The sequence below is a fragment of the Giraffa tippelskirchi genome, chromosome 2, assembly GCF_054371585.1.
Source record: "Giraffa tippelskirchi isolate mGirTip1 chromosome 2, T2T-mGirTip1v1.2.pri, whole genome shotgun sequence".
Taxonomy (NCBI): Eukaryota; Metazoa; Chordata; class Mammalia; order Artiodactyla; family Giraffidae; genus Giraffa; species Giraffa tippelskirchi.
In genome coordinates this window covers 158,488,268-158,511,127 of record NC_137276.1, presented here as the reverse complement: position 1 = coordinate 158,511,127, position 22,860 = coordinate 158,488,268, and the positions used below count along the sequence as shown (strand labels likewise).

Sequence of the window (22,860 nt, the reverse complement as noted above, 5' to 3'; positions counted from 1 at the left end):
TAATTCCAGGAGTAACTGGATTATGCTGGAGGCAACAAGGAGTCAGGTTACCAAGGTAAACTTAATCTAAGGTGTGCAAATACAAATCCAGGGTCAGTCCTGTCCTGTGATGAATCAGAATAAATCAGACTGAAAAGAAAATATGATTGTACAGGCTGGTTTTAAAAGACTAAATGTACCAATGATCTGAAATATTTCTGAGAAGACTGATCCATTTAACACAGACTTGCATTCAGCCTCAGAAGTTTACTGTTGTTACAAGGAATACATTTTTTTTTTTTTTTTTTGGCTACACTGAAGCATGCAGAACTTTCCAGACCAGGGATCGAACTTGCAGCACCCTCTGCAGTGGAAGCTTGGAATCTTAACCATTGGACCACTAGGGAAGTCCAGTAATATGGTTTTGATTCTCATTTCTCGTGGAGAGTGGGACTGGGTATTTTTAGACCTGGAGAAACAACCAGAAAAAAAAAAAAAAAAAAGGAATCTATCTAATAATGCAGGGTTTCTCATGGTCTGAAGTACAACCTAGCTTTATATTATGTGATGGGGTTTAATAGCTTCTGTCTTTGCTTCAGATGACTAGAACCTACATACAATAAATTTCTAGTCATCCTTCCCTGCATTTTGTTTACTATATGATCATTCCACACTTCCCTTCTTAGATATTAGTAGTTATCTCATATTCAGTGCCATTGTTTCCTAGTATAATGTCTACATCACCTAGCAAGAAGTTTCAAATATGTACTTAGTTCTATGTAATCAACATGATAATAAAGATTGCTATTACATATTCACTTTAATATCTATCCATGCAAATTAATCTTTCTAGTGTCTGCCTTCTCTAGGGACATTAAGCTTCAAAATTTCCTTACCTCTGAGTTTGCTCTGATCGCTGGATTTTCTCACTGACCGGGAGATAGGCTGAAACTAGGCTATCTACCCCTAGATAATAATTCAGATTATCTCTGAATCATCATTTGCTCAGTCTTTATTTTATACAACAGTATTTCACAAGACTACAGACTAGATTCATGCATCAGATTCCTTAATTTCATATGCAGCTCCATAATCAGATCATAGCCACTCTCCAAATCTCAGCAACCTGGTTGGGGCATGGTCCTTCAACTTGGTTCTTATTAGCACTCTGTTCTAGGAGCCTGCATTTTTTTCCCTGTAGTATCTTACTCTAAGCTGTATAAACCTCATCTAAATGAAGTTTTATCTGCTTCATTTGTGGTTGATAGATACTCTATGCTTTGATCTGTCCACTGAATACTTGGACATTAACACCAAGTCACAGAACCTAGATGGTCATCCACAAGCAGGATCAGCCCTGCAGCCCAGTTACTTCCTTGAGCCTGAATTCCATCTAGATCTTTCTTTTCCTTTTTCTAATATACTGATAATGTTTGAACAGGTCTTGCTTCAAGACCTTTCAGAAAAGTAACATAATAGGGTCTGAATCTGGGTATAATGAAGTAAGCATATTCCACTTTGTTTTCTTAATGAATGTAGCTATAAACCTGGGGAGAGTACATGGAGCAACTTTTTGAAGACTCTAAATTGGAAGCAGTAGCACATTCTTTTCAAGTATGCATAAGCATTCACCACAATATCATGCACCATAAATCAAACTTAAACAAATTTAAAGGAATTCAAAGTATATTCTCTAACCATAGAATTAAACTATAAATATAAATAAATAAATAACATGAAAAATCTCCAAAGATTTAGGAATTAAAATATATACTTCTAAATAATACATGGGACAAAGAGAAAGTCTTGAGGGAAATTAGAAAATATTTTGAACTGAACAAAAGTGAAAATCCAACACACCAAAATTCATGGGATGCAGTTAAATCAGGGCTTAGAGAATAATTTTCTGTATTAAAAGTTCACAATAAAAAAGAATAAAGATCCTAAGAAAATAATCTAATATTTCACCCTAAGAACCTACAAAAAGAAGAGAAAACTAAACCAAGCAAGCAAAATGAGGGAAATAATAAAGGATGGAGATAAAGATTTTTGTTGTTGTTGTTCAGTCACTAAGCTGTGTCCGACTGTTTGAGACCCCATGGATTGTAGTATGCCAGGCTTCCCTGTCCTTCGCTATCTTTTGAAATTTGCTCAAACTCATGTCCATTGAGTTGGTGATGCCATCCAACCATCTCCTCCTTTGTTGCCTCCTTCTTCTCTTGCTCAAAGATTTTTAGACCAGAAATAATAATATGCATAGAAAAAATAACAAAGCCAAAAGCTGGTTCTTTGAAAAGAAAAATAAAATTGCTAAACCTTTAGCCAGGAGAATCAACAAGGAAAGTAAAACATATATCTAATATTAGGAATAAAAGAGGGTATTTCACTACTGATTATACAGCACTGAAATTGTAATAAGGCAATATTAAAAACTCTAGGCACGCAAATGCCACAATTTAGATAAAATGGGCCAACATCTCAAAAACCAGAAGTTACCAAAGTTCACCCAAAATTAAATGGACAATCTGAATGGTCCTATAATTATTAAAAATAAATTGCATGTGTAGTTAGAAATCTTCCAAAAAATAAATATTTAAGCATTGGTGGTTTCACTGGTGAATTCTACCAAACATTTAAAGAATTAATAACATCAATTCTACACAATTTCTTCCAGAAAATTAAAGAGGACAAAACTGTTCCCAATTCATTTAATGACATCAATATTACTCTCATTACAAAACCTACCATAGACAGCACAAGAAAACAAATTTACAGATATTCTACAACCAAGCAGAGTTTATCCCAGGAATTCAAGATTGGTTTCATATTTTCATAGATTTAAAGAAGAAAAACCACATCATCCTATCAATTGATGCAGGAACAGTACTTGACAAAATTCAATACCCATTCACGACACAAATTCTCAGGAAACTAAGTATAGGAGGGAACTTACTCAAATAGCAAAAGAACATCTAATAAAAAACCTACAGCTAACATTACATCTAATGTTAAAAGACTGAATGCTTTAAGGAGCAAGGAAAGGATATTCTTAATACTATTCAACATCATTCTAGAAGTCTTACCCTGTGCAATAAGGCTAATCACAGATGCATTATTTTCAACATAGAAAGTCCTAAGGAATCTATTTATAAATAGAACTCAATATGGTTAGCAAGATTACAGAATGTGTAGCTAACACACAAAAATTAAACCAGCATTGAACAATTATAAAGATTTTTTTTAATACTGGTTACAATAACTCAAAGAAAAAATAAAATGTTCAGCTAAAAAGCTTAATCAAACATATATAAAATCTGATGCTGAAGTTTACAAAACTTTGATAAAGAAACCAAAGAAACTAAATATGTGGTTATCAAGATGGCCTTCATGTCCTAATCTCTGGAACCCGTAATATTACTTAACTTGGCAAAAGTAACTTTACAAATGTAATTAAGATTATGGAGCTTAAAATACAGAGATTATATTGAATTATTCACATGGGCTTGATCTAACCATTCAGTTCAGTTCAGTTCAGTTGCTCAGTCATGTCTGACTCTTCGTGACCCCATAGACTGCAGCACGCCAGGTCTCCCTGTCCATCACTAACTCCTGGAGTTTACCCAAACTAATGTCCATCGAGTTGGTGATACCATCCAACCATCTCATTCTCTGTCATCCCCTTCTTCTCCTGCCTTCAATCTTTCCCAGCATCAGAGTCTTTTCAAAGAGTCAGCTCTGCTCATCAGGTGGCCAAAGTACTGGAGTTTCAGCTTCAACATCAGTCTTTCCAATGAATATTCAGGACTGATTTACTTTAGGACCGACTGGTTTGATCTCTTGCAATTGAAGGGACTCTCAAGAGTCTTCTCCAACACCACAGTTCAAAAGCATCAAATCTTCAGTGCTTAGCTTTCTTTATAGTCTAACTCTCAAATCAAATGGCAATGGCACCCCACTCCAGTACTCTTGCCTGGAAAATCCCATGGACAGAGGAGCCTGGTAGGCTACAGTCCATGGGGTCGCTAAGAGTCAGAAATGATTGAGCAACTTCACTTTCACTTTCTCAAATCAGTACATGACTACTGGAAAAACCATAGCTTTGACTAGACAGACCTTTGTCAGCAAAGTAATGTCTGTGCTTTTCAATATGGTGTCTAGGTTTGTCATAGCTTTTCTTCCAAGGAGCAAGCGTCTTTTAATTTCATGGCTGCAGTCACCATCTGCAGTGATTTTAGAGCCCAAGAAAATCAAGTCTCTCACTGTTTCCATTGTTTCCCCATCTATTTTCCATAAAGTGATGGGACTGGATGCCATGATCTTAGTTTTTTGAATGTTGAGTTTTAAGTCAGCATTTTCATTCTCTTCTTTCACTTTCATCAAGAGACCCTTTAAAGGTCCTCTTCACTTTCAGCTGACAACCAGTAAGGAAACAAAAACCTCAGGCCTGCAGCCACAGGGCGTGGAATCTGGTCAACAACTTTGAAGTGTCATCTTTCCAAACAGCCCCAGAAAGCAACACCAGCCCCAGCAACACCACCTTGCTGACAACCTTGATCCCTTTGATTTTAGCCTTTTAAGACTCTAAGCAGAGAACCAGCTAAACCATACTAATCTGCACTTGTGATTCACAAAATCTCTGGTGTTAATAAATGATTTTTTGATTAATTAATTAATTTTGGATGTTGCTTTAAGCCACTAAGTTTCTGGTATTTACTTCATTGGTAACAGAAAATAATACAAGAGATATACCATGCTCATGGATCGTAAGACTCCACATAAAAAAGATGCCAATTCTCCCCCAAATTATTTGGCAGACTTAATGAAATTCCAGTCAAAAATTCTAGAAAGATCTCTTTACAGATATATACAAGTTGATTTATATGGAAAGAGAAATATCTTAAATATAGGAAACCATTTTGACAAAGAAGAATAAAGTTATAGGAATCACACTACCAACAACCCAATTTTAAAATGTCAAAAGTCTTAAAGAGGCACGTTATCAAAATTCAACATTATTAGCTATAAGGAAGTGAAAATTAAAACCACAAAATGAGATACCACGAAACACCTTTCAGAAAAACTAAAGAAATACTGACAATAGGAACTTCCCTAGCAGTCTAGTGGTTAAGACTTTGCCTTCCAGCGTAGAGTGTGCAGGTCTGATCCCTGGTGAGGGAGCTAAGATCCCACATGCCTCGTGGCCAAAAAAAACAATGCATAAAACAGAAGCAATGTTGTAACAAATGCAATAAAGACTTCTAAAAAATGGTCCACATCAGAAAATAAAAACAACTAATCTTAAAAAGAAAAAAGAAGTACTGACTATACTAAATGCTGAAGAGAATACAGAACAACTGGAACTTCCTACTGCTGAGACTAAAAAATGGTACAGCCTCTTAAGAAAACAACTTGTCAGTTTCTTATTCAGTTGTGTGTGCTTAGTCACTCAGTCATGTCCAGCTCTTTGCGACCCCATAGACAGTAGCCCCGCCAGGGTTCTCTGTCCATGGGGATTCTCAAGGCAAGAATACTGGAATGGGTTGCCGTGTCCTCCTCCATGGGATTTTCCCAACCCAGGGATTGAACCCAGGTTTCCGGCATTGCAGGCAGATTACCATCTGAGCCATCAGGAAAGCCAGGTAAACACACATATACCATAGAACCTAGCAATCCTACTCTTAGCTATTTATGCAAGAAAAATGGAAACCTATGTTCAGACAAAAACCTATACATGAATGATTATAGTGGCTCCATTATTAATTGCCATAAACTAGAAACAACTCAAATGTTCCTCTGCTGGGAAACAGATAAACAAATCCTTGTGTGTGTTTGTGTGTGTGTGTGTGTCTGCTCAGTTACTCAGACGTGTCCGACTCTTTGTGTCCTGTAGCCCACAGGCTCCTGTGTCCATGGGATCTTCCAGGCAAGAATACTGGAGTGGGTTGCCATTTCCTCCTCCAGGGGATCTTCCCAAACCAGGAATCTTCTGTATCTCATGTACAAGCAGGCAGATTCTTTACCACTGAGACACCTGGAAAATCCAAACAAACTCTGGTACAACCCCAAAAGGGACTCCTTGTCATCAGTGCATAACAACAAGCTGTTGATAACAACAGGTGAGTGTCAAAGGCATTATGCTCCGTGAAAAAAAAAAAAAAAAAAAAGGCCAGTTTCAATAGGTTATCCACCAACCAGATTTAAATGACATTTCCAAAAGACAAAAAGTGATAAAAAGTGATAAAGTGACATAGAACAGATAAGGGACTAGAGGCAGTAGCCCCTGCTACAGACAGCACAAGGGTATTGTTTGGGACACAGAACACTTCTATGTCCTGATTGGGGCAATGATTAAACGAGTTTCTTCATGAGTTAAAATTCATAGAGTTGTACTTCCAAAAAAGCCAATTTTATTGCATATTAATTTGACAAAATATGTGTAAATCTATGTGTAGATTTTTATTTTTAAAAAGCTTCACGAATAATTCGTGAACCCCTTTAGACAATTTAAATAAGTGAAAGCTTTTTTAACCCGAATTTGGTTTCTATTTTCAAATGTGACTTTGAAAATATCACAATCCTATCGTTAAGTATGAAATGTTCCCAAAAAAGCCTAGCAGTAGAGGCACATGGAGAGATCAATGAAACTGTTCCAACTTTCAGCACATCAAGCCAGTGTTGGTAACCTCGATACAACAGCAGAGTCAAAGTTCAGAAAACATGAGCACACTCCTCTTAGATACTGCCTTCTTCTTTCTAACTAAATAGCTTCAAAGTGTTTGGAACTCTGAGAGGACATATATAACATAATGTACCACCTGCCAGCGTTAGAAGCTTGGAATAGAAGGTGAGCAGGTTGATTTCCTTTTGTTCTTTAATATTTTGAATAGCAACATGCTCCATGGGATGAGGGGAGAAATATCATCATTAAGTCTCACCCTTCACAAAAGAGAACGAGAACTAGGTTTTCAGTCAGAAGAAGGTGAAAGTGCACTGAACTTGGTGTACTAGGCTCCACTGTATGATCATGGATGGCCTGGGACAAGGGAATTATTCACAGCAAACACTTAAAGTTACAACCTGGTCATTGTCTTAACGACTAATTTAACATCTGTGGACACTTCTTAGGGCAGGAAGAGTATTCCAATGTACCTTCTCCCCAGTAGGTGAACAATTTGATAGCTATTCTGTACTTATGGATACTGAGGCTTGAATTTTACATGAGGTGAAAGAACTATTAACAATACCTACCTGGGAGGTAGTTTGTTGGGAGTAGTGTACTTGATAACTCTTGTAGAGTACTTAGCACTGTCCAGGAACATAAATAACTCTCAGCAAATTCCAGTTATAACTCTTATTAAATGAGGCAATATATGAAAAATACTTCAGAAACTGTGGAGCAGGAGACAGATGTGCTATCTTTAGTAGCCTTTACAATGAACAGACCGAATTGCTTGGTTCAAGTTGATCATTGACCATTAGGCAAAATGTGCCATGTCCTACTTTTTGCACATACCTGGTGCAAGTTTAGTTTCCAAAATATTTCAGAAAAGACAGTTGTGATTGCAAGTCAGGCCTGTGTAATATACAGATAAGCCACGATTGTAATGATTCACTCCACAAAAGACTTGAACTTGAAAAAAATCATAGTTCAGATGGTTACCTTCTCTAGACCTCAAATCTCTCATTTTCAAAATGAAGTAAAAACCTCTGCCTTGGTATCTCATAGGGCAGCTGTAGAGGATCAAATGATGTGACAAGTGGAAAACTTTAATTGCAAAGTATTATACTATTATAGGAGAAGGCAATGGTACCCCACTCCAGTACTCTTGCCTGGAGAATCCCATGGATGGAGGAGCCTGGTGGGCTGCAGTCCGTGGGGTGGCTAAGAGTCGGACGACTGAGCGACTTCACTTTCACTTTTCCCTTTCATGCACTGGAGAAGGAAATGGCAACCCACTCCAGTATTCTTGCCTGGAGAATCCCAGGGACGGCGGAGCCTGGTGGGCTGCCGTCTATGGGGTCGCACAGAGTCGGACACGACTGAAGCGACTTAGCAGTAGCAGCAGCATACTATTATAAGGGGCTTCTGGGGTGGCTCAGACAGTAAAGAGTCCACCTGCAATGTAGGAGACCCAGGTTTGATCCCTGGGTCAGGAAGATCCCTGGAGAAGGGAATGGCTACCCACTCTGGTATTCTTGCCTGGAGAATTCCATAGACAGAGGAGCCTGGCAGACTACGGTCCATGGGATTGCAAAGAGTTGGACATGACTGAGTTATTTTCACTTTACTTTACTTCATACTGTTATAAAAGTGTACCAACATTGGTTTTTATTATGATAAGATGGGATTTTTGTTTTGTTTAGATTTTAAAGAATTTGAAGGAGTGGAGATCTTAAAGTCTAAATGTCTATTAAATGACTTAATTCAAATCAAAATCAAATGACTTAATTCAAATGGATAGCCTTTGGCTATATTAACAGGGAGGAGAAACAGTGAGGCTTCCAAGGTCTGGTAATATTTTATTCCTTAGTCAGGTGATGGTTACATGATGCTGTTGTTGTTTAGTAACTAAGTCATGTCCAACTCTTTTGTGACCCCATGGGCTGTAGCCCGCCAGTCTCCTTCATCCAAGGGATTTCTCAGGCAAGGATACTGGAGTGGGTTGCCATTTCCTTCTCCAGGGGATCTTCCTGACTCAAGGATTTAACTCATGTCTCTTGCATTGGCAGGTGGATTCTTTACCACTGAGCCACCAGGGAATCCCAGTTACATGATGATGCATTTGTAAAAATTCAACAATTTGCACATTTAATATTTATGTACTTTAGTGTTAGGGCTTCCCTGAGAGCTTACTTGGTAAAGAATCCACCTGCAATGCAGGTGACCCTAGTTCAATTCCTGGGTCGGGAAGATCCGCTAAAGAAGGGATAGGATACCCACTCCAGTACTCTTGAGCTTCCCTTGTCGCTCAGCTGGTAAAGAATCTTCCTGCAATGTGGGAGACCTGGGTTCAATCCCTAGGTTGGGAAGATTCTCTGGAGAATGGGATTTGTAAAAATTCAGCAATTTGTACATTTATTTATAAAAATTCAGCAATTTGTACGTTTAATATTTCTGTACTTTACTGTTAATATATTATGCATATGGAAAAAAATCTTCACTTGATTGAAGTTAAAGGTGCAATTTATAACAACAGGAAGAGGTTAGAGAAAGGCATAGGATAACAATATAACTTTTTAAATCAACAAAGCAGCTTAAAATCCAACACAGAATATGACAGAGAGACATCTCAGGGAACCCCAAAGCCACAGAGAGGAGGGAAATATTTATGATGAACCTAACATTTGTGCTAATTCACTTGGCAAATATTTATCAAGCTCTGGACACAGTCTGAAGGAGAAGAAAGAACGAAAATGTCCCCTGTGCTTATGCGGAGCCTGAAGTTCTGAGGCATATAAACTGCTGGAGTCTAAAGAACAGGGCTGCAGTAGAAGCATTTCATAGCAAGCAAAAGTCTAGAGGAGGGAGCAGCTCACTGGGGAAAGGTGATGTTTTTTGAAGTTCAAGTACAGAATTAGGTGAAATTTAAACCACCACCGACAAAAAACAGTCACATCACCTTATAGGCTAAGATCTAGTCACCTCCAGGTTAGGAAATTCATTAATTTTCTCTGTATAGAAAAACTTCTTAACCATCTGAGGTTTTTCTCCCCTTAAATTTCATTACCACTAATAACCTCTCTAATTCAAAGGGGTGGTCTGAAGATCACGATCCTGTCTGGGAGGCTATCTAGAGACTGACCTCATCTACACACTGTTAGAGAGGCCACAGCGAACAAAACTGCAGTCAAGTTTTCATAGATTTCTCCATAAAGACCGCAAGCTCCAGCTTCTGAGTATACAGGATTGAATTTTGTTCAAACCCAGAAGTGTTCATTGAACTCCCATTTCATACACTTTAATAGGAACTGTGCAGTACACAGAAATAAACACACAGCTCTTATAATCATGGGTCTCATAGTTTGAGAGCAAAGTCAGACTTCTAAACACAGAATAAACAGAAAAGTAAAGAAAAGAACAAGTAAGTGATCAAATACAATACAAGCACACCAAAATGCATGATGAAAACTATCAAGGTGAACATTCTGCCAAAGGATCATGTGACCATATGATTTTAAAAAGTAATATGTCATGTATCTCTTTCTTGGAGATTCACAATATACATTAACATTTTAAAGGCTCAGGTCATTTACCAAGCAAATATTGTGATTGAGTTGTTTTAACCCAGCATTAACCAAAGTTATCTCACCATGAGCTCCTTTATGATGCATTAAAACTCTTAGGGCTCCACTGAAAATAATGAAATACATAGTGAAAGTTCTAATTAGAAGAAGGAGAGCCCCAGTCTTAACTCCCATATTAATCTTCAGTCCACAAGATGCAGTTGTGTTTCAAAATCATCTAACTCCACTTGAAACTAAACCAGGGAAAGAAATGAATCCTAGCTTTTCTAAAGCTCCACCTCACCTCTGTAGCCCTTCTGGGTTCTCTCTTTTCTTGCCACTGGTTGAGATTAAACTACGTATGCTTTCTCTGAAAACTCAGTTCAGATATCTATCTCCCTTAGAGCTCTGAGAAATTTTTATCCTAATCTGTTTTATTTAGGTTTTTCTCTTTTTACCTCTCTTTTGGGGCTAGGACTCCAAGTTTGTGCCCACTATATAATAGTTCAATGCTGTTACATAATGAACATACATAGTCATAAGGCAACTCCTAGGTGGTAGAAAGACCATCCCCCAGGATACAGTCAACCTCTAGTTTGCTGTTGGTCACTTTTTAACTGTGCTCCCTTGGATACTTTACTTAATCCCTGTGGACCCAGATATTCTTTTTAATAAAATAGCATAACAAATACTTACTTCATAGGCTCTTATAAGGATCAAACTAGATAATATTTATGAAAAGTCTTATAAATGGTGAGTGAAGTGAAAGTCACTCAATCCTGTCTCTTTGCAACCCCATGGACTATTTGGCCTCTGGAATTCTCCAGACTAGAATACTGGAATGAGTAGCCTTTCCCTTCTCCAGAGGATCTTCCCAACCCAGGGATTGAACCCAGGTCTCCTGCATTGCAGGCAGATTCTTTACAAGCTGAGAAATAAGTGAAGTCCAAGAATACTGGAGTGGATAACCTATTTCTTCTCCAGGGGATCTTCCTGACCCAAGAATTGAGCCAGGGTCTCCTCCATTGCAGACAGATTCTTCACCAACTGAGCTATCAGGGAAGCCATAAATGGTGAATTATGATGCAAATAAGAAGTGCCAATGTTTTTATTTGTCACACATATTCACATGAATGTTGAGTTCTTCAGTAAGGCTAAAGGTCATGCAGAGAATGAAGTCTCCTCCAGGAGTGGGTATACATAGATGTCACTGTGAGTTCTGTGACTCCTATCAAGAAACACGTTTCGGTAATTAGACTTGAATGGGTCTAAGCGATCCCCCATCAAGTTAGTTGTCCTTTCACAAGAGCTTGTCCCTGTGTCACTCCCCTGCTCCCATTAGAGAAAAAAAAAAGATTGGCTTCCTAGAGATCACACATCAGAATGAATCTTCACTTGCTCCTGTGTTCAGGGCCCTGGACGTTTCAGTAGCTTCAGCTACTAAAACAGACCCTGCAGCACTCGGGGGCTCTTCAATCTCATTTACACAGAGATACATGTGGGATAAGTCCCAAATCCTGCTTTGGCATGAATGAGTTGTGTGACTTTGTCTATGCACTAAGCTGTCTTGTTGCCTCAGTTTCCACAGCTGGCTTTGTTAAGAAGAGTTAAAATCAAAAGCTAAAGCAGAACATTCACAGAAGACTCCCCACGTACCAGACTGACACTGTGCCAAAGCACAGGGGCTTCAGGACAGCCTCTAGCTTCAAGCATTCTGTCTACTGAGGCACACAGCCCACCAGGCATCCACTCCTTCCCCATCCTCAACCTTGTCCCTGAAACACAAGGATAATGTTCCAAGTCTTCCTGGGAACCCACATAAAGCCAAAACTAGACAGCACTGAAGAAAATCTTCTCTCTCTGTATCTAAAGTGTTAAAGAGAATCCCCTTATGAACTAACACTGAGGAGGTCTGTGTGAGTCTGTGTCCCTGTTGAGAAAATTCTATGGCTTCTTTCACTGATTTTTGGACACCAGGATCATCCTGACAGATGGTAATGTGTACCCACCAGTCCCATAGTCTGGGATGTGACCTCAGTCAACCAGATCACTCTGGATGGAGGGAAAAGGTAGGGGAGTTCTGGCAGTAATTCTTTATATGTGCATTTGACATTTGGTGACTTTATTGCAAATAAAGTAAGACCATGCAATCCCCCTTTCATCAGAATGAGAGTAAGCTGGAATTTTATAGGGCTATTATGCACAGATCTATAAACCACTAAAGACTCAAGTGACCCTAATTTCAACAAGTATGCCTTATCTTCACTATACAGCTACTTAGGGGAAAAAAAAATGTGTCTTCACAGAGAGGTGCTCGGGCAGTACTTAACATGAGATTTTAAAATGCTTTGACAAGAAAATAGAGCAGGGCGGCAGAACATATACTAAAAAAAATATTGACCAAGTACAAGAGGGGCGTTTCATAGCTGCGCCTTTTAGGGGTGTTCTTTTCCAATGCAAAGCTAATAAACAGTACCTGAATATTCACTATGTGGACCTTCTGTACTAAATGCTAAAGGATGAAACAGATTTTACTAATGATATATCTCAGACATCAGGAAAATCACAACCTAGCAGTGATCTCCAGTATACACTTTGCTAATTTAACGTTGTAGTTAAAAGCTTACACGTTTAGTCAAAAGTTCCAATCCTTGGCTCTGCCACTTAGTACTCATGGAATATTGGTCAAGTTACTTACTTAATCTGTCTGTGCCTTAGTTTTCTCAACTGTAAAATGGGGAGAATAACAGCAGCTCAGTCAGTAAAGAATCTGCCTACAGTGAAGCAGACCTGGGTTCAATCCCTGGGTCAGGAAGATCCCCTGGAGAAGGAAATGCCTGGAAAATCCTATGGACAGAGGAGCCTGGCGGGCTACAGTCCATGGGGTCACAAGAATCGAACAAGACTTAGCGACTAAACCACCATTATGTCTTTAACTGTACAAAAGTTTAGCTGTGTATATCCATGCTATTATTAATCACCAAAGAACATGCTCTAAGGAAGGTATTACTTGATTCCTTGTGCTTTAATGTTGGGAGTAAGTTGGGTGAGGGTGGTTGAACTGGATGGCCTTACAGCTGGATTCTGAAGACAGGTAACACTCTGAAATGCAACCATGCATAGAAAGATGGGCATTTAGGGCAAAATTAAAACAAGACTTACTTTTTACCACCAAGCATAGAACAGGAAGGAAAACTTGTTGAAAGATTCTAATTAGATGAATATTATCTTGCAGTTATTAAGTCCCTAAAACCATGTACTAGAGAACAGTGATTCAGAATAAGAATTTTATTCTGCACATCATTTCAAGGCCATATACTCCTTGGAGCCACTAATTGTATCAATGCATGGTTACCACATTCTGCCCTAGGTAGCAGTACTGGTGATAATAGGAGTTAATAGGACATTACCCAAGCACTGGGGCCATAAAACGCATGTTCAATTATGCCGACACCGCCAGTTGAAGAATGGAAGCCTTTCTCATCAGCACAAAAAATATTCTTAAAACACTTTGCCATTCAAAAAGTTTTTTGTATTTTTTTTCCCCCACATATATATTCATTTAAACCTCTGAAGGCTGTGTAGAGTATGGCAGGTAATGTCAATCCCATTCTACAGAAGTAGTGATTTTTCCAAAGTTCCACAGATAATAAATGTGAAAGTGTTAGTCACTCAGCCATTTCTGACTTTGTGCAACCCCACAGACTACAGCTTGCCAGGCTCTTTTGTCCATAGAATTCTCCAGGCAAGAATACTGGAGTGGGTAGCCATTCTCTTCTCCAGGCATCTTCCCCATCCAGGGACTGAACCCAGATCTTCCACATTGCAGGCAGATACTTTACCATCTGAACCACTAGGGAAGCCAATAAATGTGATCCCAGTATTCAAACTGAGATACCATGATACCAAATCTCAGGATCTTTCCACTACATGCTCCCTCTCTGCTCTTGTCATTATTTTAAAAATGTGTGTTAGAGACACGGGGCCACAGAAGCACCATTTTCTGCTATAGTCTGAATGTCTACCGTCCGCTTAGCAAAAAGTCTCAGCATTCTTCATGTCCTAAAGAAAATCCCATGTTGCTTCATGCCATTGATCTGTAACTGTCTCCAACAAAAGGATCTGAATGCCTGCTGTGGCCCTGGGAATTTTAAATAAGAAGTCAATGAGAGATGCTGGTAAGTGGTTCTGTAACTGTCTAGGGGCGGATAAAACCTTGGTGGAATAATAATCATATCAATATGCTGGCGACATGAATGATCTTGCAGTGAATTACAACAGGGCACTTCAACTCCAAAGCCTAGGGGGGCACATCTGCATAATTAATCTCGCTCTGCAATAACCCGGCAGGGTCAGCAACATTGGCATTCTACAGCTGAAATTAATGTTTCATTATTTTAGTCCCTTTGGTGTTTCTTTGGATTCAGGAAAATAATATCAGATGCAGCATCTCTGTTGACACAGGGTTTTAAAAGATCACCAAATCATTAAAAAAAAAAAAACCCTCACATAAATCCTGGTAGGTAGACAGAATAAATTCGACACATGGGCCTAATATACCTACTAAATTCAAGGTTCTTGATACATATTTATATTTTCTTCTCAGATTAACTTGGAGCCTCTAAAGACCACATATTGATCCACATTGTCCAGCTTGGGCTTCTACAAAGTGATTTCAAGAAATAACATTTTTGGTATTGTGCCCACATTTTAGAGAAACATGAGGTTGTTAATATTAGGTGAAATATTAAGTTAAAAAGTTATCTTTTTTCTACATGATTTCTCTGGGCCTTTAGAATGCACAATGTGAAATCAAATTACTTAGGAATCATTAACAGTGCTCCTCAAACTCAATTGACTTTAGGATCCTTGTTTTAAATATCTCATATCTCTATAAGCAGGAGGATTCTGGGCACAGTTTATAAATGCTGATTGAAGTTCTTTCAGAAAAACAGGGGTTTCATCTGTATAAGGCATCCCAGTAATAGAACAAGTTTTGAGAAATTCCTGCTAATTCTCCCAGGAGGTGTGTTAGAGAAAACTCTTAGTAAGGTAAGGGTCATGAATTCTTAACTGGAAAAAAAAGTGGGAAATTCAAATCAATTTTCTAATTTGGGAAGCCATCCCTGTGGCAAGCAAGAATGCAGAAACAGGAGCATAGTAGCTAGCTAAAGTGAGACATAGGACATGCTAGTGGATTTAAGTACAATAATGCTATGCTTGGCCGGTATAGCTAATTGGAGTTGATTATGATTTCAATTCTGCATTTTTGATGCTGTTGCCAAATCAGAACATAAGATACCATAGAGAAAGTGTCAGAAAACGAGGAGAGGGGGCGGGGGGGAGGCTCTTATTTCTCCAATTATAAAAGGAGTCAGCATACATGAAGAGACCAGGAATATAACCCTTTCACCTCTGCAACATTAAAATATGCTAGAAACATTAAAAGTGCTATTATTTTTAATTGGGCTGCCCTACTCTGAACAAGAGAAAGATGAGAAAATGTGTATTCATTAGGCTGATCTAAAAACCAGTGCCTTTTTGCATGTAAATATTCTTTCTATCCACCAATGCTTAAAAAAAAAACAGACTGAAATCTTGTTCTCCAAAGTCAAAAGAAGAGATATTTACCACATCACAAACAAGAAGGATATAAAAGCCTTAGGTAAGTTTTGGGTGCTATGAGGACACCTGTAAAGGCTGACTAATGACAAGGACCAAATCAATTTTCCCACACAACACATCTTAATTCTATTTTCCTGATGTCCTTCATATGACATTCTGGTTCCTCTAGCATCTGGCAGCAAAATACTTTTCTACATCACTCTTCATACAACCGAGACTCCGGCCACAGGTACCCACACGGACAGGGATATAAATCAGCCCCACTCCTCCCTTCCCTTTTAATCATCCATTCTGCCTGGAATGCCCTGCCTTCCGCCCTTCGCATGTACAAACAATGCTCATCCTTCAAGATCTATTTCCAAAAACCTTTCCTTAATGGAACTCCCCCCCCGAATGTATTCCTTCTCCTTACAACCTTCCCATCTGGTTGCAGTAATGCAATCCTTTGCCTTGTACTATAGTTAGGTACACATGTCTTCTCTCTTGAGAACAGGGTCTACCTCTGATGAATGTCTGTCTCACAGGGCTTCACAGGAAGCCTAGCACACAAAATGGCTCCATCCTGCAGAATGAATGATTGCCACCGTCTGAACACAGTGATTTTACAAGCTGTTTCTTAGTCCAGAAAAATACTAAAACTCTTTTATTTGTTTTCCACACCTCTGGCCTCTCAACAGTCGTTTCTTTCTCCAGGTCATCTTTAGAGGGGTGTTTCCTTACTAAAATCTAGAGATAGTTTACATGAATACCCTGAGACTGTCATCTGTCTCAGCAGTGTAAGACCTGGTTATGCCTTATAAGACACACACTTGCATTTATTTTGTGCATAATTTACACTAAGAAAGACCCAGAGTGAGCTCCTGCCCACGTGTCCATATAGGGAACTCCTGGGACTAACCCTGGAATACTGCTTAATTTGGATTTACAGTGTCTGGTTCAATGATACTACAGCTCATTATTTTTTGGCCAGGGTGAAACCCCTTGAGTGTGCTGGTGCTGGGCAAGAAGAAAATTCCCTTCTTCCTAACTGTATGTGTTCCAGTGGATGAATGTGTTTCTACCTGCCATTTCTAATACCTCAAAAGCTTTGAGGTAGTATCTAGACTTAGAAAGGACAAGCTGATAGAAGGATGTAACAAGCTTTCCTTGACCCCTTTGTATCACTCCCCTGATTTCTGTCAGGAGAGAAGGATGTGACTCTTACCAACCAGGGTTCTTAAACTTCCCCCAATCAACAGAAATTGACTAGAGGCCAGACAACAAATTCAGACATGGCTTCGTTGGGGCCCCTGCTGCAGCATGAGAGAGTGAAACCAAACAATAGGTTCCCTTGCTTGCTTGCTCCCCAAGAAGGGTAAGCTTGTTCCTTATATGGGGTGAGGGTAGAGATGTGTCCAGGGGTCAGACTGAGGGAGTGACTGATGTGTTTTGCCCACCCCTTGGGCGGTGTTGTGTGGGACATGTGCAGTACTCTGCTATTGCTCTAGGCATCTCAGAAGCAGCTATTGGGTTTTTTGGTCTCTTTGTAGCTTTTAGGTCCAAATTTGCCCCAACTGTGCATGCACACAGTTGTCTTTAGTCTCATACAGTTTCTTGGTACTTTGTTGCTTGAGGAGATGTGTGCCCAAGTGCAAGCATTGCAGTATTGCAGCCAAAGGTCCGAGGTCCCAGGCTTGTCTCATGATCAGGAACCAGAAGAAAGCAGAGTTGAGCAGTAATAAGCCAAGACTTCCCTGGTGGCTCAGACGGTCAAGTGTCTGCCTACACTGCTGGAGACCTGGGTTTGATCCCTGGGTGGGGAAGATCTTCTGGATAAGGCAGTGGCACCCCACTCCAGTACTCTTGGCTGGAAAATCCCGTGGATGGAAGAGCCTGGTAGGCTACAGTCAATGGGGTCGCAAAGAATCAGACATGACTGAACCACTTCACTTCACTTCAAAGCCGAGCCAAGAGTACATGTGAAGAGAAGGTAAACCTAGAAATTTTAACTTGTTTTTTTTAATTGCAAGATATTTGCTTTACAATATTGTGTTGGTCTCTGCTATACATCAACATGGTGGGGTGGGAGATGGGAGGGAGTTTTAAGAGGGAGGAAATTTAACTTTGAGAACATTGTAACCTTTCATTCATTCAACAAATATCTTCCAAATCCTTATATATGCTAGGTACCTTACACCACTGAAATAATCCATGCTTTAACAGTATACACAACATTTCTTTCCAGTCTTATTTTATTTGACATTTGCAACCCTTATTCAGAAAGGAATATACATTTCTGTTTTACAGATGAATAAGTTAGGTGCAAAAAAGTGAAGTGTCTTACTCAAGATCTCACAGCAATCAAATACCAGAGTTTGGTTTTAAATAGGGACCTCTGATTGCAGCAGAGTCTCTCTTCTGGTTCTTTAACATCATCCCCCCACCCAATGCCCATGGCAGGCTACAAATAAAAGAGACAAAGGAAGTAGTCAATATTTAGTTTGCTATATTTCACAAAATAACCCAAAATATCAACTTAGAAAACATAAAGATTCACTGGAGCAAAGGTTGTGAAAAATGCTAATCTACATTAGCAAAATCCTTGAGTTACAAGCAAAAAATATTTTCATTGGGAAAGTGATTTTTATTACTTTGAAAGTAATGGAGTGGCACAAATGAGATGTTTCTGGGAACTGCACAGACTTAGAGTATTTGTAATTAGTGTAGCATCACTTGTATAAATGAGGGCCCCACATTCAAAGGTTTTAAAGTTGTTTTTCTAGTCAGTTTCCCAAGGAAATACCTTTGTGTTTCAAATCCAGGCCAAACAGAACTCCACTTATCACCCAGGGCCAGGTTATTGAAATTTCACAGGCAGTTTTTAATACACAGGTGAAAATGCTAATAATGGTGGTTGCCAGGGGCTAGAGGAGGAGGGAATAGGAAGTCAGTGTTTAAAGGGTACAATCTATGTTGAGGAAGATGAAAAAGTTCTGGAGGTGGATAGTGGTGATGACTACACAACAATGTAAATGTAGTTAACATTTCACTTTCAAAATGTACGCTTTCAAAATGATTAAAATGGTAAATTCTAAGTTTTATGTGTATTTTACCATAATAGAAAAAAATTTAAAAGTTAAAAATGCTAATGAATTTTCAAATCAGATTCCATTGTGAAATGATATAATTTGTTACACAAGGGTAAAGACAAACTTCACCTCTCTAGTTGATCACAAACTCAGAAAATATGACTTTAATTCTAAACTGAATTAACTAAACATACTAACAATGTCCTAGCCTCTGTAAGAACAAATACAAATTCAAGATAAGAAGGTTTATTCTCCTTGCTGAGAATAAGGAAGGAGATTTATTTCCTTTATTAATTTTAATTTTATCAGTTCAGTTCAATTCAGTCACTCAGTTGTGTCCGACCCTTTGCAACCCCATGAACCGCAGCACACCAGGCCTCCCTGTCCATCACCAACTCCCAGAGTCCACCCAAACTCATGTCCATTGAGTTGGTGATGCCATTCAACCATCTCATCCTCTGTCGTCCCCTTCTCCTCCTGCCCTCAATTTTCCCAGCATCAGGGTCTTTTCCAATGAGTCAGCTCTTCACGTCAGGTGGCCAAAGTATTCGAGTTTCAGCTTCAACATCAGTCCTTCCAATGAAGACCCAGGACTGATCTTCTTTAGGATGGACTGGTTGGATCTCCTTGCAGTCCAAGGGACTCTCAAGATTCTTCTCCAACACCACAGTTCAAAAGCATCAATTCTTCTGCACTCAGCTTTCTTTATAGTCCAACTCTCACATCCATACATGACTACTGGAAAAACCATAGCCTTGACTAGATGGACCTCTGCTGACCAAGTAATGTCTCTGCTTTTTAATATGCTATCTAGGTTGGTCATAACTTTCCTTCCAAGGAGTAAGTGTCTTTTAATTTCATGGCTGCAATCACCATCTGCAGTGATTTTGGAGCCCCCTAAAAAATAAAGTCAGCCACTGTTTCCACTGTTTCCCCATCTATTTCCCATGAAGTGATGGGACCAGATGCCATGATCTTAGTTTTCTGAATGTTGAGCTTTAAGCCAACTTTTTCACTCTCATCTTTCACTTTCATCAAGAGGCTCTTTAGTTCTTTTTCACTTTCTGCCATAAGGGTGGTGTCATCTGCATATCTGACGTTTTTGCTATTTCTCCCAGCAATCTTGATTCCAGCTGTGCTTCCTCCAGCACAGCGTTTCTCATGATGTACTCTGCATATAAGTTAAATAAGCAGGGGGACAATATACAGCCTTGACGTACTCTTTTTCCTATTTGGAACCAGTCTGTTGTTTCACGTCCAGTTCTAACTGTTGCTTCCTGACCTGCATACAAGTTTCTCAAGAGGCAGGTTAGGTGGTCTGGTATGCCCATCTCTTTCAGAATTTTCCACAGTTTATTGTGATCCACACAATCAAAGACTTTGGCATAGTCAATAAAGCAGAAATAGATGTTTTTCTGGAACTCTCTTGCTGTTTTGATGATCCAGCGGATGTTGGCAATTTGATCTCTGGTTCCTCTGCCTTTTCTAAAACCATTTTGAACAGCTGGAAGTTCACGGTTTAATTTTAATTAAGTTTAATTTTAAATTGGGGTATATTTGATTAACAATGTTGTGTTAGTTTCAGGTGTACAGCAAAGTGATTCAGTTGATACATATAGCTATTTTTTTCCAAATTCTTTCCCCATTTAGGTTACTACAGAGTATTGAGCAGCCCTGTGCTATACAGTTGATCCATTCTGATTATCTATTTTAAATACAGTAGTGTGTATATGCCAATCTCACACTCCCAATTTATCCCTTCCCTCCCACCTTTCCCCTTTGGTAATCATAAGATTGTTTTCTAAGTCTGTGAGTCTGTTTCTATTTTATAAATGAGTTCATTTGTATCATTTTATTTAGATTCTATATATAAGAGATATACGATATTTGTCTTTGTCTGGCTTACTTAACTTGGTATGATAATCTCCAGACCCATCCATGTTGTTGCAAATGGCCTTATTTAATTCCTTTGAATGGATGAGCCATATTCCATGGTTTATATGTAGCATTTCTCTTTTTATCCATTCCACTGCTGATTGACATTTAGGTTGTTTCCAAGCCTTAGCTGTGGTAAACAGTGCTGCAATGAACATTAAGATGTATGTGTACTCTGAACCATGATTTTCTCAGAACATATGCCCCAGAGTGGGACTGCTGAATCATATGGTAGCTCTATTTTTTAGTCTTTTAAGGAACCTTATTTTATTGTACTACATAAGCTGTACGTGGAGCTTCCTTGATGGCTCAGACAGTAAAGAATCTGCCTTCAATCTGCAGGAGACATGGGTTCCATCCCTAAGTCTGATCCCTGGGTCAGGAAGATTCCCTGGAGAAGGGAATGGCCACCCACTCCAGTATTCTTGCTTGGAGAATTCCATGGACAGAGGAACCTGGTGGGCTAAAGTCCATGGGGTGGCAAAGAGTCAGACACAACTGAGCAACTAACACTATAGAAAGCTGTTTGTAGATTTGGAGATTAATCCCTTGTCAGCTGCACTAGGGTTGCAAAACCATCCTTGTCAGACCCAGCAATCCCACTTCTGGATATTGATCCAAACAAATTGAAGTCAGCTCACTCTCATACTCACTGCAACAGGATTCACAATAGCCACAATGTGGGGAAAAAAAAAACAACAACAACAACTAAATGTCCATCCAAAGATGAATGGATAAAGAAAATTGTTGTACAAATACAAACAATGGAATCCTATTCAGCCTTAAAAAAAGAAGACGATTCTGCAATAGACAATAACTTGGATGAACTTTGAGGACATTATGCTAAGTGAAATAACCCAGTCATAGAAAGACAAATACTGTATGACTCCGCTTATGTGAGTTATCTAAAATAGTTAAATTCATAGAACCAAAGAGTGGAATGGTAGTAGCCATGGCCTTGGGGGATGGGGAAATGGGAGTCCATAATCAATGGGCATATCGTTTCAGGTAAGAGAGAGATGCATCGGTTCTAGAGACCAGCTGTATATTATTGACCTATAGTCAACAGTAATGTATTGCAGACTTAAATTTTCATCAAGGGTATAGATCTTATGTTAAGTCTTCTTACCACAATAAATAATAATTTAAAAATTAAAGATATGAGAATGTTTTTCTTTGAATAAAGCCAATTAACTAACAATCAGTCCCATTACCAACTAATGTCAGGATGAACTATGCATAACAAATGATACTATGAAGTCCTCTTACTTGAGAACAAGGTATTGTTTATCCTGAAAACATACACACAATAAGCCACTTGATTATATAAATGTTTGAGATTTCTTTCTGTTTTTGCAATCTCTTAGTGGATAGCATGAGATTCATCTATTTTTAATGCTGATTCAGTTATAAGAGTGTTTTTTTTCTTTCTTTCTTACCTTTGTGGAGAGGATTTCTGAGTTGAGAGACTTTGTTTTTAATTATATTCTCCCAACATCTCCTAAACCAATAGCATAATTTTCACTAAAATAAGGAAGAAACCCTAAAACACAGACATAAAAAATAGAGACTAATTTTTATTATTACAAACTGGCAGGAAAACCTGAAGAAAGGGCCAATTGGACTTCTGGAAGAAAAGGCAAGCAGATTTTAAAATAACAAAAGAATATTCATATCTATGGGCTTCCCTGGTGGCTCAGGGAAGCCTGCAATGCCAGAGACCTGGGTTTGATCCCTGGGTCAGGAAGATCCCCTGGAGAAGGGAATGACAACCCAATCCAGTATTCTTGCCTGGAGAATCCCATGGACAGAGGAGCCTGACAGGCTACTGTCTATGGGGTCACAGATTAACACACACACACATTCATATCTGTGAAAACAAATAAATGATTAATTATACATCCAAGACAAGTAGGAATTTCCTTGTAGACCAGCTCGTGAAAAGGCTTGTGGAATGATTTCCAAAATAGGAATTCTGTGATTTTTGAGGCTTTCAACTTCATAACAGATATCATACAGACACTGGTCC

The 22,860-nt window shown here is 38.9% G+C and overlaps 1 protein-coding gene and 1 long non-coding RNA gene across 4 annotated transcripts in view; both read right to left on the bottom strand.

Moving 5' to 3' along the window:
• Positions 1 to 22,860, bottom strand: part of IL1RAP (interleukin 1 receptor accessory protein) — a 137,179-nt gene that overhangs the window by 87,941 nt on the left and 26,378 nt on the right. The gene's annotated exons all lie outside the window — the stretch shown is intronic.
• LOC145539424 (uncharacterized) lies at positions 1,380 to 5,980 on the bottom strand. Its single transcript, XR_014077787.1, has 2 exons — positions 5,854 to 5,980; positions 1,380 to 3,534 (listed from the first exon to the last, which is right to left on the bottom strand). It is a non-coding gene; the product is annotated as an uncharacterized LOC145539424 (long non-coding RNA).